This window comes from Elephantulus edwardii, unplaced genomic scaffold (genome assembly GCF_000299155.1).
Source record: "Elephantulus edwardii isolate Elephantulus edwardi_28Jun2011 unplaced genomic scaffold, EleEdw1.0 scaffold00568, whole genome shotgun sequence".
Taxonomy (NCBI): Eukaryota; Metazoa; Chordata; class Mammalia; order Macroscelidea; family Macroscelididae; genus Elephantulus; species Elephantulus edwardii.
Window position 1 is genome coordinate 72685 of NW_006400318.1, and position 15617 is coordinate 88301.

A 15617-nucleotide genomic window follows, 5' to 3' on the forward strand; every position below is an offset into this window, starting at 1 on the left:
GCAGTAAGTGCATGAGGTCCTCCTCAGTTTCAGCAAGCAAGGTTGTGTCATCTGCATAACGCAGATTGTTGATAGATCTTCCACCAATCCTAATGCCACGCGTCTCCTCATAGAGCCCAGCCTCTCAGATAATCTGCTCTGCATACAGGTTGAAAAGGTATGGAGATAGGATGCATCCCTGGCACACACCCTTCCCAATTTGGAACCATTCAGTGTTGCCCTGCTCTGTTCTGACGACTGCCTCTTGGTCCAAGTATAGGTTTCGCATTAGCATGATTAAACGTTCTGGGATTCCCATTCTTCTCAGAGTCAGCCACAGTTTGTTATGATCCACGCAGTCAAATGCCTTTGCATAATCAATGAAACACAGACATTCTTCTGGTACTCTCTGCTTTCAGCTAAGATCCATCTAACGTCAGCTACAATATCCTTAGTACCACGACCCCTTCTAAACCCAGCCTGGACTTCTGGCAGTTCTCTTAAATTATTTTCAAGGGGAGCTCTGGTGGCCTAGTGGCAAGAAACTGCACTGCAATCCCAGAGGCGCACGGTTCAAATCCACCAGACGCTCTGCCGGGAAAAGGAGGGACAATCTCCTCCTGTACCAGTCAGATCTGATTTGATGGTACGCACACACACACAAAATAATAAAGTAATAATAATAATAATAAAAAAATATTTTCAGCAGTATTTTGTTTGCATGTGAAAAAGGATACTGCTTGAAAATTTCCACATTCTATTGGGAATGGGAGCAAATATGGATCTTTTCTAGGTAGTCAGCCAGGTACTGGACCCAAGTAAAGTGAAATAATTGACAGTTTCAATCCTTTTTCTATCTTCATGGTGTCACCTATTGGTGCAGAGGCAAATCCTTGCTTTCTTGATGTGGAGATGTAATCCACATTGAAGGCTGTACTCTTTGATCTTCTGTAGTGTTTCAGGTCTTCCTCACTTTCAGTAAGCAAGGTTGTGCCATCTGCATAACAGAGGTTGTTGATGACTTTCCCTCCAATCCTGATGTCACACTCTTCTTCACGGAATCCAATTTTATGAATTATTTGCTCAGCTTACAGACTGAATATGGAGAAAGGATATAACTCTTACACACACCTTTTCTGACTTTAAACGACACAGTGTTTTCTTGTTACAGGTTCTTGTTCTAGGTATAGATTTTGTAGGACCACAATTAAGTGTTCTGGTGTTCTCATTCTTCTCAATGTTAGCTATAGTTTATTGTGATGCACATAATCAAATGCCTTTTCATAAGTCAATAAAGGACAGGTAGAAATTCTTCTGGTATCCTCTGCTTTTAGCCAGGATCCATTTGACATCAGCAATGACATCCTCGGTACCAAGGCCTCGTGTAAACTCAGTTTGAACCTCTGGCAGTCCCCCAGTCAATGTACTGTTCCAATAGTTTTGAAATTATTTTCAGCAGTAGTTTGTTTGCATGTGATATTAAGAATATCGTTTGTTAATGTCCATATTCTTTTGGGAATGGAAACAAATATGGATCTCTTCCAGGTAGTCAGCAAGGTAGCTGTCCTCCAAATTTCCTAGCATATACTGGTGACCATGTCCAGAGCTGGATCTGTTAGGTGAAACATGCCAATTGGTATCCTAGGTATTCCTCTAACTTTATATTTTTTGCCAATGCCTTCAGTGCAACTTGAACTTCTTCCTTCAGTATCATTGGCTCTTGGTAATATTGTACTTCCTGTTTCAGTGTTGATCAACTGTTTTGAGTACAGTGATTCTGTGTATTCCTCCCATTTTCTTTTGATGCTTCCTGGGTCACTCAAGATTTTGCCCAAGGTATCTCTCAGTACTGCAACACAAGGCTTTAATTAGTTTTTCAGTTCTTACTTCTTGAGTAATTCTGAGCAGATTCTTCCCTTTTTATTATCTGACTCCAGCTCTTTGTACATTTTGTTCTAATAATTAGCTTTGTCTTCTCAAGCTGCTCTTTGAAATCTTCTATTTAATTCTATTTAATTCAGTATCTCTTTTATTTGTGGCTTCATGATACTCTAATAAAATTTTCATAGTTTCTTCTGCCATCCATTTTGGTTTTTTCCTTTCTCCTCTATCTTTGTAATGACATTTTGCTTTCTTCATGGACAATATTCTTGATTTTATTCCACAGCTCCTCTTCTAATCTTAGATCAATTATGACCAATGGCCTCAAACGTATTCTTTAGATGATTTTTTAAATTCAGGTGAGATAGACTCAAGGTTGTATGTTAGTTCTTGTGGGTTTGTTTTAATCTTCTTCAGTCTGAATTTAAACGTGCACATAAGTAAATGATACCACAAATCAAATGCTGGAATTATGTGATAAGGGGTTTAATGCTGTAATTTTAAAAAAATTCCACAAGAGAAACATTCTCTTGAAACAAATGTAGCAATAGAAAAATCTTAGCAAGGAAAAAGTTAAAATAATTAAAAAAAATATCAAAATGAGAATTATAGTATTCTAAAACCCAAGCCACACTCACTGCTGTGGAGTTGGTTCTGATTCACAGCAATCTTCCTGTGGGTTCTGAAGCATTAAATCTTTGCGAGGAGACTGCCTTTCTCCTGCAGAGTAGCTGGTGGATGCAAAGTGCAAATCTTTTAATTTGGGAGTCCAAGTGGTGAAGACAGAGGTTGGAAATCTGAAGAGACAAAAAACTGACTAAAGAAGAATGAAGATTGTCAAGGATATTTGAAATGGTAATAAGAAACTTTAAAAGTCACATCATTAGAGTCCAGAAAGACACAAAAGAGAGAGACAGGGGGGCTGAAAGAGTATTTGAGGAAATAATGGCCTGAAGCATTTAATGTTTGGTAAAAAAAATACAAGACTTCAGATCCAGGCTGAGAAAATATCAAAAAACATAAAATAAATTCATGGCAAGGCACATTATAGTTAAATTTCTAAAAACTAATGAGAGAGTTGAAAATCTTGAAAGAACTAGAAAAAATGACATTAACTATAGAAAAGCATCACTTACGAGTGGCAGCAATTAAATGAAGCAGTACAGTATTTTTCAAATACTTAAAAGAATAGAAACACTTACTATGAATTTTACATCCAGTAAAACTACTGTCTAGATATAAAGAGGAAATAAAGCTATACTCAGAAAAAAAGATTACAGAAAGAACTTTAGGTTTGCAAACCTACATTTGAAGTTTGGCTGAAGAAAGTGATTGACTTAAAAAGGAATCTCAAAATGCTAGAAGAATAGAAATAACAGAAACGTATTCACACAATAGGCTATCCTCTCCTCATGAGTTTATTTATGAAATATGATAAATGACAAAAAAAACTGTTCTTATCCATGGCAACCTTACATCAGATTTCCAAAGTTCTGAGTGGAAATTATTCATATTTCTCTTTGAAGCCTCTGATGCATTCCAAAACAAGAGAAAAGGCTGATGGAATTCTCTCACAGGGAATTCAGAAGGACAATGTGGATCAATTGTTTTCACAAAGTAGAAGAAAAATATGAAGAACTGAAGGGGTACACAAGCAACACTCTAAAAGAATTTAAAAAAAAGAAGACACCACACAGAATCAAAGAAATAGTAGAAAAACAAGAAACTGCAAACAATAATAGTAGGATCAACATCTCAGGAGCTGTCTACATGTTCCAACAGAAGAGGAGAAGTAAGGAGATGCCGAAGAGAATCTGTAAATTAGTAGAATCCTCGGGGCGGGGGGAGGAAAATGGAAAAAGCATAAAAATTATGTGGGGTTACAATTAAAAGAAATGAGCAACTGGAAGCCCATAAAAGGAAACAGCAAAGAATAATAAAAAAAAAACAAACCCAATAAACAACCCACCCCAAAACAAAAACAACTGAGAAAATAGTGGAAGAATTATTAGAAGAAAACGTTATAGGTAACATAAAAAAAAAAGAGAGAGAAAAATATGCATCAAAAAGCAGCTCAAGAGAAATGAAGAATTACTTCCAAAGGAGAAGCAATAAGGTTAAGTGTCAATTTCTCAGAAGAATGTGTGTGAGCAAGAAGATAATGGGATAGTATACTCAAAATGTTGAAAGAAAACTGTTAACTGAGATTCTTGTTCCCAGCAAAATTCTCCCTCAAATATGAAGGAGAAATGGAAACATTTCCCCCCCAAAAAAAATCAAGAACAAAAGAAATTTGTGAAAACAAGATCAACTTAGCAAGAATTATTAAAGAAATTCTTCACAAAGATAAAAAAAGGAAAGTGGATAGATAAAAATAACCAACACCGCATAAAAAACCAACTCTCAAAAAATGACAGCAATGAAATCTACCCTAACCACATAAAGTGCATGACTTACATGGACCTACTAAGAGAAAAATAGTTGCATATTGGATATAAAACCAGAACCTCTCAAAATGCTAACAACATGAGACACACTTAAAAGTCAGGATAAACGAAAAATAAGAGGGTAGAGGAAAAAAATACACCTAGCAAATGTCAACAACAATACTAGCAGGAGTGGCATTATTAATCTCAGATGAAACACACTTCAGGATAAAGACTAGAAGAGGCAAGAAGGGACACTACATAGTGTTTATAAGGTCAACAGAGCAAGAGGACATGAACTTATTACTTGATACCTGTGCACCAAATGATAGAGCTGCAAAATACACAAAACAAATGTTAAAAGACTTGAAGAAAGAGATAGAAAACACCAAAATAGAAGGAGACTTTAATATACTACTCCAAATGAAAACAGGACAATGACAAAGAGGTCAATAAAGAAGTGAAAAAACTACACAATTAACCAACTTGACCTCATAGACAGAAACAGAGTATTGGGCCCAACAAAAGTTCAGTATACATTTTTCTCTTGTACACATGGAACATTCTACAGAACAGATCATATGACAGATCACAAAGCAAGTCTCAAAGATAAGGACAAAAAAAAACGGAATAGAAATTAGAAAGACAATCGAACTATCAACTGAAGACCAGGAGCTGGTTCTTCAAAAGTGTCAAAAAAATTTAGACAGCACTGGCAAACCTAACAAAGACATGATTAACTGAATAAGATATGAAAATATGATGTAGATAGGACTAAAACATGGAAAGTTATATCTCAACAAATTCCTAGAAACTCATAACCTACCCAAACTTAACACAGACTGAAATGAAATACATGAACTGGTAAAATAAAAATTAGTAGGTTATTTAAGTTTTGACATCTAATTGTTGTTGTGTACCGCAGAGTCAGAACCAACCTATAGCTGACCTTTCTGTGGGTTTTCAGAGACATATAATTGTACAGGAAAAGACTGCCCATATTTCTTCCTCAGAGCAGGCCTTTTTGTGAGTTTTCAGAGACATATAATTGTACAGGAAAAGACTGCCCATATTTCTTCCTCAGAGCAGGCCTTTTTGTGAGTTTTCAGAGACATATAATTGTACAGGAGAAGATTGCTCATACTTCTTCCTCAGAGCAGGTGGTGGGATTCAAACTGTGTACCTTCAGGATTGTAATGCAGCTTCTTGCCACTAGGCCACTAGAGCATACAAGGAAGTCCAGTGAATACCACTATCATTCAAATATATGCACCAACAACCAGAGCCAAGGAAGAGGAGATAGAAGATTTTTACCAATTTTTACAATCGGAGATTGATCGAACATGCAATCAAGATGCATTGATAATAATGGGTGACTAGAATGCAAAAGTCGGGAACAAAGAAGATCCACTAGTTGGAAAACATGGACTTGGTGACAGAAATGGAGCTGGAGAGAGAATGATCAAATTTTGCACAATCAATGATTTATTCATAGCAAATACATTTTTTAAGAGACATAAACACAGGTTATATACCTGGATTTCACCTGATGGTATGCACAGGAATCAGATCGATTACATCTGTGGAAAGAACCGCTGGAGAAGCTCAATATCAGCTGTGAAAACTAGGCCAGGAGCTGACTGTGAAACAGACCACCAACTACTCATATGCAAATTCAAGCTGAAGCTGAGGAAAATTAAACCAAATCCAAGGCAACCAAAATACGACCGTGAGTCTATCCCACCTGAATTTCAGAACCATCTCAGGACCAGGTTTGAGTCTTTGAACACTAATGAGCGAAGGCCAGATGAGTTGTGGGAGGATATCAAGGATATCATCCAGGAAGAGTGCAAACGGTCATTGCAAAGACAGAAGAGGAAGAAAAGACCAAAATGGATGTCAGAAGAGACTCTGAAAATTGCACTGGAGTGTAGAGAAGCCAAAGCACAGGGAAGAATTCAAGATACTAAAGAGTTGAATAGAAGATTTCAAAAGGCAGCACAGGATGACAAAGCAAAATATTACAATGAAATGTGCAAGGAGTTGGAGTCAGAAAATCAAAAGGGCCGAACTCACTCAGCATATCTTAAGCTCAAGGAACTGAAGAACAAATTCAAACCTCGAGTTGCTATACTCAAGGATGCTTTCGGCAGAATGTTAAATGGTCCAGGAAGTATTAAAAGAAGATGGAAGGAGTATACTGAGTCACTGTATAGAAAGGAATTGGAAGACACAGAAGAATTTCATGAAACAACATATGAGCAAGAGCCTATGGTGATGAAAGAAGTAGTTCAGGCTGCTTTGAAGGACATGGCAAAAAATAAGGCTCCAGGAATAGATGGTATACCAACTGACATATTTCAGTTAACAGATGCTGCCCTGGACATGCTCGCCAAGTTGTGCCAAGAAATCTGGAGAACGACCACTTGGCCAACTGACTGGAAGAGATCGATATTTGTTCCTATCCCAAAGAAAGGTGACCCAACAGTAGGTGGAAACTACAGAACAATCTCACTGATTTCACATGCAAGCAAGATTTTACTGAAGATTATCCAAAAATGACTGGAACAGCACATCAACAGAGAACTACCAGAAGTCCAGGCTGGGTATAGAAAGGGTCGTGGTACTAGAGATATTGTAGCTGATGTTAGATGGATCTTGGCTGAAAGCAGGGAATACCAGAGGAATGTCTATCTGTGTTTCATTGACTATGCAAAGGTATTTGACTGTGTAGATCATAACAAACTGTGGCTGACTCTGAGAAGAATGGGAATCCCAGAACACTTGATCGTTCTAATGCGAAAATTATACTTGGACCAGGAGGCAGTCATCAGAACAGGGCAAGGGAACACTGCATGGTTCAAAATTGGGAAGGGCGTACGCCAGAGATGCATCCTATCTCCATACCTTTTCAACCTATATGCAGAAAAGATTATCAGGGAGGCTGGGCTCTATGAGGAGAAATGTGGGGTCAAGATTGGTGTATAATTTATCAACAACCTGCGATATGCGGATGACACAACCCTGCTTGCTGAAACTGAAGAGGACCTGAAGCGCCTGCTGCAGAGTGTCAAGGACGGCAGCCTACAATATGGATTGAGGCTCAATGTCAAGAAGACAAAGATTCTCACCACTGGACCAATCGGCAGCATCAGGATGAATGGTGAAGAGATTGAGATTGTACACAGCTTTAGTTTGCTTGGCTCCGCAGTCAACACTCTTAGCACCAACAGCCACGAAATTAAAAGGCGCATTGCCATGGGAAAGTCTGCTGTTAGGGACCTCTCCAAAGTAGTGAAGAGCAATGGTGTTTCTCTGGACACTAAGGTGCGTCTGATACAGGCTATGGTCTTCGCAATCACTTGTTATGCATCAGAGAGTTGGACAATGACCAAGGAGGATAGAAGGAGAATTGATGCCTTTGAGCTGTGGTGCTGGAGAAGAGTACTGAGAATACCATGGACTGCTAGGAAAACAAACAGATCTGTCCTGGAAAGGGTTAAACCGGGTGGCTCCTTCGAGGCAAGGATTCTGAGGCTCTCCTAACATACTCTGGACATGTTGTGAGGAGAGACTGGTCCTTGGAGAGGGCCATCATGCTTGGGAGGGTGGAGGGACAGCACAGGAGAGGAAGGCCCTCTATGAGGTGGATTGTTTCAGTGACTGGGATAATTGGGAGGGGAGTGTCAGAGACAGTGTGATTGGCACAGGACAGAGCGGAGTTTATGGCTGTTGTACACAGGGTCGCTATGAGTCGCGACTCAACGGCACATAACATAACAACAACAGGTTATTTAAAAACTCTGAACAAAAAGAGCAGCCAGCCCAGACAGCTTCACAGGCAAATTTTAGCAAACATTCAAAGAAGAAATGTCACCAATCCTACTTAAATTTTTTCAGAAATTAGAAAATGAAAGAACACTTCCAGACCCATGCTGTGAAAGCAAGTGATAATATGGATTCCAAAGCCAGGTAAAATCACCAAAATGAGATCTATAGATCAATATGCCTCATGAACATGCAAAAAGTTCCCCACATGCAAAATGTAATACCAAAATCCTAGCCAATAGAATCCAACAGCATTATAAAAAAAAATAATTCACCATAATCAAGTGTGATTCATAATAGACACATAAGGAAGGACTATAGTTTTCTATGTAATGATGGACACAAAAATTCTTAACAAAATTCAAGCTTTACTGGCCCAGTGATAACAAGGTGCACTACCAGCCCAAAAGCACGTGGTTTGAATCCACCAGTTCTGCAGGAGAAAAGACAGACAAATATCCTCTCTTGCAATTTATTCACTTACAGCCCCTGAAAATCTGCTGAGTTCAATTCTGATATGACAGTTAATGAGTTTTTATTTTTATGTAAGATGTTTCCACTGTTGGCAAGCAAATAAAGGATACAGACAACACGTTAACACTTAAAAAAAACCCAAAAACAAAAAAACAAAACCCCACCTTTTATAAATAAATCTTAGTTTAAAAAGAAAAATTTTTAAAAGAAAATCTAACAAAGCTGAAGGTCCAAATGTTCTTACTGGTGAGTTGAGTATTTATGGGGGAAAAAAATCATCAGTTTTACAGAAATCTTTCTGAAATAAGGAGAGCAATTCTTCCCGAATAATTACATAAAGATAGAAAAACTTGACCTGGTATGACAAGATAAAGAAATTACGTATCAGCATTCTTCACGTTGTTAGGAGAGGCTATTCTTTGGAAAGGGACATCATGCTTGGAAAGGAAAGGGCTGGCAAAAGAGAGGAAGATCCTGAACCAGATGGACTAACATGGTGATGGTAGCAAAGTGCATGATGTTAGAGACGATGAGCTTGGCAAAGGATACGCCAGGATTCTGATCTGCTATTCACATTGTTACTATGAGTCATACTTGACTCAACACCTAACAACAACAGCGAGATTCTTCATGAACAGAGAGACATACCAATTTCTTAATAAAAACAAGGACACCACAAGAAAAGAAAAATTAAACAAAGTATTTATTTAAAAAAAATAAAAACCAAGTTGGACTTATCTAGGTAGAGCTGACATAATAATGGACAATTTATCAGATAATCAGAGTAGCAAAATAATGGGAGATCATATAGATCTATAAATGCAGAAAAATCCCTTGAGAAAGATTTCATATTCATGAGAAAAACTGTTATAAAATTAAATACTGAAGGCAGTTTTCTAATGAAGGACATCTACTGATAACATAATAATTAATGGTGGAACACTGTACATTTTATCAGTAAGATTACAATCAGAATGAAAAAAGGTTTACATAAGAAATTCTAGCTAGTGCAATAAAACAATAAACAGTGCTGTAGCTGGTGCAATTAAGCAACTACAGTACCATACGTTATCGGTCTAAAATGTTTTTTTAAAAAATGGATATAGATTAAAAAAGAAAAACTTTTGAGTCTGTCTGTATTTAAAGAAAATACTGGAAAAGAAAACATAGGAAATTCTAAATAATCAAAACAACAAATATAAAAATTACCAGGACAAATGAACTAAAGAAATCTTTATTATATTTCCATATTTTAGCAAGAAACAATTGAAAAAAATTTAAAATTTATAATAGCATCTAAATACGAAACATGAAAAATCACTAACAAAAATACTCACAATTTCAACTGTTTTGTAAAAGTTACAAAACGATGAGAAAAACTTAAGCGAGATACATGTTAAAGGATTAAAAAAATATCATTAAAATAGACGTTTTCTCCAAATGGACCTAGAGATTCAAAACAACCAGAATCAAAACCCCAGCATGACTTTTCCCCTTAATGTTGTTGCTGTTGTGTGCTGTCAAATTAGAACTGATTCAATATGACCCTCCAGCAGGTTTACAGTGGCAGTAAATCACATGAGAGGTAATTGCCCATCCTTCTGCTATGGAGCAGCTGATGGATTTGAACCACATGCCCTTGGAATTGAAGTTCAGCTGCTTACCACTAGGCCACAAGAGCTCCCTTTCTCTGAACATTGTTGTGGTGGGGTGCCATCAAGTGGAAACTGACCCCTAGGTGACACTCCTGGGGGTTTTCAGAGGCAGTTAATGCACTGAAGAACTCGCTGCTGGATTTGAACTGTTACTTTCAGGATTGCTGTGTAGCCTCTTACCATCAGAGAAGAGGCCACTGGAGCTCCCTTCTCTTAACAAAACTAAACAAACTTATTCCATTAATTAGGTAAAGTATACTGGTCAACAAAAGCCAAAGTAATTTGGCAGAAGGGCAGGGCTAGATAACTCACAGTACCTGATATGAAGACTTTTGCTATAAAGCAAAAAGAATCAACAGTGTGGTTATGACATAAACCAGATCAACAACAGAGGATTGAAAAATAAAATTCATACATAAACTCATTTTTTATGAAGTTGCACTGGCAGAAGGAATAACTGCATAAACATATTTAAAGAAAATAAGATCTATTACCCCATTACAAAAAAATAAAAGATAGTAAACAGGCTTAAACATAAGAGATAAAACTGTAACACGTTCAGAAGAAAACACTTTAGAAAGTTTGGCTGTGGTATATATACAGCTATATTAAAAACACACACACACTAAAAGACATTAGCCATGAAAGAAAAAGATACATTAAACTTCAACAAAGTTGGTAATTTCTGTTCATTAAGAAACAAACAAGCAGGACAAAGACTAGAAGAAATATTTCTAATACATTTATCAGAAAAAAGAAAAAGGTCTTTATTCTAGAATATATATTTATCCTCCCCTCCTGCACTCCAATGTCCCATCAATTGAATGCTAAACACAGGCAAATGAAACCACACCTGTAAGTCTGGCAGGCAGAATTTCTACATATGTTAACATCATGATGTTTCAAACAGGACAAAATTATGAAGACTTCTTAGTCATAGAAAACAACTTAAGGGTATGAGTTAATTGGCTTTGGAAGGTCAGGATCACAGCATGGGAGACATCAAGGCCAACTGGTGCAACACGGTCCACCAAGAAAACATTTTACCTCCTACTCTGGTGACTAGTGACTGGGCCTTAGAGGTCATAAGGAGCCATCTAAGGTACAACCATTATTGGTCTCTCCCTGTCTGGAACAAAGAAAAGTGAGAAAAAAAAATTTATTAGTTCAGAGGAATCAACTATACTATATGAACTTTAGCCTCCATAACTGTAAGAGTTGATGGTACTCAGGCCCCACTACTGAATGCTCTGAAAGAGACCACAATAGAAGGTCCTAGATAAAAGTGGGAAAAAACTTCTGAAAAAATTTAAAATAATAAAAAAAAAAAGATGACATTTACTGGACTGTTCCAGCCTGGTGGAGACTACGGCCCTTAAGGCTGTAATTGAAGCCATCAACAGACAGATCTACGACATATGCCATAGAAAAAGTTCAGTAGGCAGGAAAAACTAGGAAAGAAATTGTTTTCAGGTACTGCTGAGGCAAGTATGACTCACAGAGACCCTGTGAACAACAGATCTGAACCCTGTTACATTCTGTGCCAAACTTATTGACACACTTGAGCTCATTGCTGCAGTCACTATGTCAGCTGCAGTTACTGTGCCAATCAATATAGTCGCAGGTCTTCCTCTTTCACTGACCTTCCACATTTCTAAGCATGTTATCCTTTCCCAAGCATTAGTCTCTCCTAACAACATGCCTAACGTAGTAAGACAAAGCTTTGCCATCTTTGCCTCCAAAGAATACTCTGGTTGCACTTCCTCCAGGACACACAGGCTAATCGGTACTACTATCCATCAATTTTTCTCTTGTCATCCCTATTCACTGTGCAGTTCTCAGATACACAGTAGGTGACTGGAAAGACTCTAGCTTGGACCAGACAAGTATTTATGCCATCATTGCTCTTCAAGACTTTGGAGAGGTCTCTGACAGTAGCAGACTTTCCTAATGTTCTATGTCTCCTTATCTCCTGACCTCTCGTACCAAGGGTGTTTGGATTCAAACAAGACGAGATCACTGACAGTTTCAATCCTTTCTCCATATATCATAATGATGCCTACTGGCCCCATGTTATAGGGACCTCTGGATTCATGATGTTGAGATGAATCCATATTGAAGGCTGTAGTCTTTAGTCCTCTGTAAGAAGTGTTTCAGGTCCCATTCACTTTTAGCAAGCAAGGCTGTGTCATCAGCATAATGTAGGCTGTTGATGAGCATCTTTCTCTGATCCTTATGCCACATTCCTCTTCTTAGAGCCTAGCTTCACAAATTAATTGCTCAGCATAGGCAGAATACGTATGGAGAAAGGATACAGACCTGATGCACACCTTTTTTTTTATTTTAAAACATGCAGTGTTGGAAACAGGAAACACAGATAGGATACGGAAAGGTAACTGTAATAATGTGGAGTTTGTAACTAACATCCTGAAATATGCTTTGTATGAATTGTTTAAAAGAAAGCCAATTTGCTTTGTAAACTTCCTCTGAAATCATAATGTTGTTGTTGATTGCCATTAGGTTGAGCAAAACTCAAAGTGACTCTATGAACAAAAGATCGGAAGTCTTTCTATAACTATCATTTCTCAAAGTTCATAGAGTTTCCAGAGGCATAAAAAGGTTTAAAAGGACAAAAACTCACAAAATAGTGAAAATTTTGTAAAGTTACGATTAATCTGTAACACATGAATAAAATCCTCAACATCCTGCATGATCAGGAAACAGACACTAAAACTATAAAAAGATACTGTTACACTTACCAAAATCGATAAAACGAAACATCATCACATTTTGAAGAGGCTATGAAACATTTTTTAAAAGGTCAACCAAAAGGAATATCCTCTTTTTTTACTATTATTATTAATTTCAATGAAAATGTACAGAGACTTTGGATTTCCACTCATTCATTGTTGCATTTTCCCCCCTCCCAATCCTCACCCCCAGTACACGCTTTTCTTTGAAAAGTAAAAGAAAACTTATTTCATTGTTTTACAATCCCACCCCCCAGGTCCACTCCACTATGCATCCTTCATTCTGGACTCCTGTCATGACAATAATACCTAATCATATATTCCTTTTAAACAGTTTTCGCCTTCATCTGTTTCAATACAGTATACATTATTTATCCCATCTTTTTCAGTCTCTCCCAACCCCAATGTCAGTCCTGCTTTACAACATGGCACCACACAGTATTTGTCCCTTTGTGACTGAGATATTTCACTCAGCATAATCTCCTCCAGCGTCACCCATTTTAAACAATACTGCGTGAATTCCTTGTATTTCAATGCAGCATAGTATTCCATTGTGTGTATACCAGAGCTTCTCTATCCATTTGTTTGTTGATGGGCACTTAGCCCGTTTCCAACTCCTTGTTATGGCAAACAAAGCCACGATAAACATGGGTATGCATATATCTGCTTGGGTGGCAGTTATGGTCTCTTTGAGGTATATTCCCAGTAGTGAAATTGCTGGGTCAAATGGTATCTCTATTTGCAACTTTTTGAGAAAGCGCCATAAGCCCTTCCACAGTGGTTGCACCACTTTACACTTCCACCAAGAGTGAATAAGGTTTCCAGTTTCACCACAACCTCACCAGCATTTGTTGCTTGCTGTTCTATTAAATTCTGCTGTTCTTACTGCGGTGAGATGGTATCTCATAGTTGTTTTGATTTGCATCTCTCTTAGAGCTAGGGATTTCGAACATTTCTTCATAAGCTTGTTTGCCATCTGAATGTCATCTTCAGTGAAGTGTCTGTTCATATCCTGTGCCCATTTTTCAACTGGATTATTTACCTTTATCTTATTGTGGTGCTCAAGTATTTTACACATTATAGATATAAGTCCCTTATCTGACATGTCATTACCAAATACTTTTTCCCAGTCTGTGGCTTCCCTTTTTATCCTGTTGGAGAAGTTTTTGGATGTGCATACGGATTTGATTCTTAGAAGGTCCCATTCATCTATTTTATCTTCTCCTAGTTGGAGGTGGAATATCCTCTTTGAAGAAGAGTTTTTTCAAAATATTCTGCCCAATTATGCAACTGGATTTTTTTGCCACCTTATTTTTGAGGTGCTAGTCTATAGATTCTGGATGAGTCCCCTAGAGAATATGTCATTACCAAATATTTTCTCCCAGTCTGTGGGCCTCTTTTTCACCCTACTGGATACATAAAAGGAGTTGAATTTTGATCCACAGAAGGATTTGATTTTTAGAAGGTCTTATTTATCTACTTTACGCTCTCCTGATTGTGGACTCTTGTTAAGGTGAAAGTCTGTTCATGTAATGTATTAGGGTTTTTCCAATTTGTTCCTTATCTTCTCACCATTCATCTTTACAGGTTTTGTTTTTACCCCTTGAGTTTGATTTTGTGTGGTATGAGATATGGGTCGTGTTTCAGTTTTCTGCAAATGCATGTCCAATTCTGCCAGCACCACTTATTAAAAAGCCTGTCCTTTCCCAACTTAATGGATTTATCTCTTTGTGAAAGATCAGTTCACCATGGATATATGCACTGATTCTGGATTTTCTACTCTATTCCACTGGTCTATGTGTCTGTCTCAGTACCAGGACCATGCTGTTTTGATTACTATAGCTGAGTTGTTGTTGTTTTTTGTTTTTTTAAAAACACCTTTATTTTTATTATTCTCTGTGTGTGTACCATCAAATCAGATCTGACTGGTACAGGAGCGGCTTGTCCCTCCTTCTCCAGCAGAGCATCTGATGGAGTCAAACCACTTATCTCTGGGACTGCAGTGCATCTTCTTGCCACTAGGCCACCAGGGCTTGCCGAGTTGTAGTTTTTGAGATCAGGGTCATATACTCCTCCTACTTTTTCTTTTTCAGCTGAGCTTTGCTTATTTGAGGTTTCTTTCCTTTCCAGATTTGACATTTAGAACTTGCCTTTTCAATCTCCACGAACAGTGTCAGTACCAGTACTGGGATTGTGTTCAATACATGTATATCTTTTGGAAGAACTGTCATTCTCACAAAATTTAATCTTCTTATCCACAGGGTATATGTTGTTGTTGTTGTTGAGCACCAATGAGTCAGAATTGAACCTTAGCTGACCTTTCAGCAGGGTTTTAGAGGCAGTTAACTGCATGGGAGGAACTGCCCATCCTTGTCCTGTAGAGCAGCTGGTGGATTTAAGACAGGTATGTTTGGGACTGCCGCACAGCATCTTACTGGGAGACCACCAGAGTCTCCTGATGATGACTAGTAGAGATTTTAATTAATTATGAATCAATATTAAAAAATGTGTCACTGAGTGTGTGATAGATAGTTCCTCTTTTGTCACAGTGGATCTTACTCATCTCAACTGTTTTTTTGATAACCACTGAAACTTCAGGAGTAAACAAAATATACCATAAAATA

General features: G+C 37.7%; 1 protein-coding gene across 2 annotated transcripts in view; it reads right to left on the reverse strand.

Annotated features, from left to right (window-relative positions):
* Positions 1 to 15617, reverse strand: part of UBE3A (ubiquitin protein ligase E3A) — an 87607-nt gene that overhangs the window by 8948 nt on the left and 63042 nt on the right. The gene's annotated exons all lie outside the window — the stretch shown is intronic.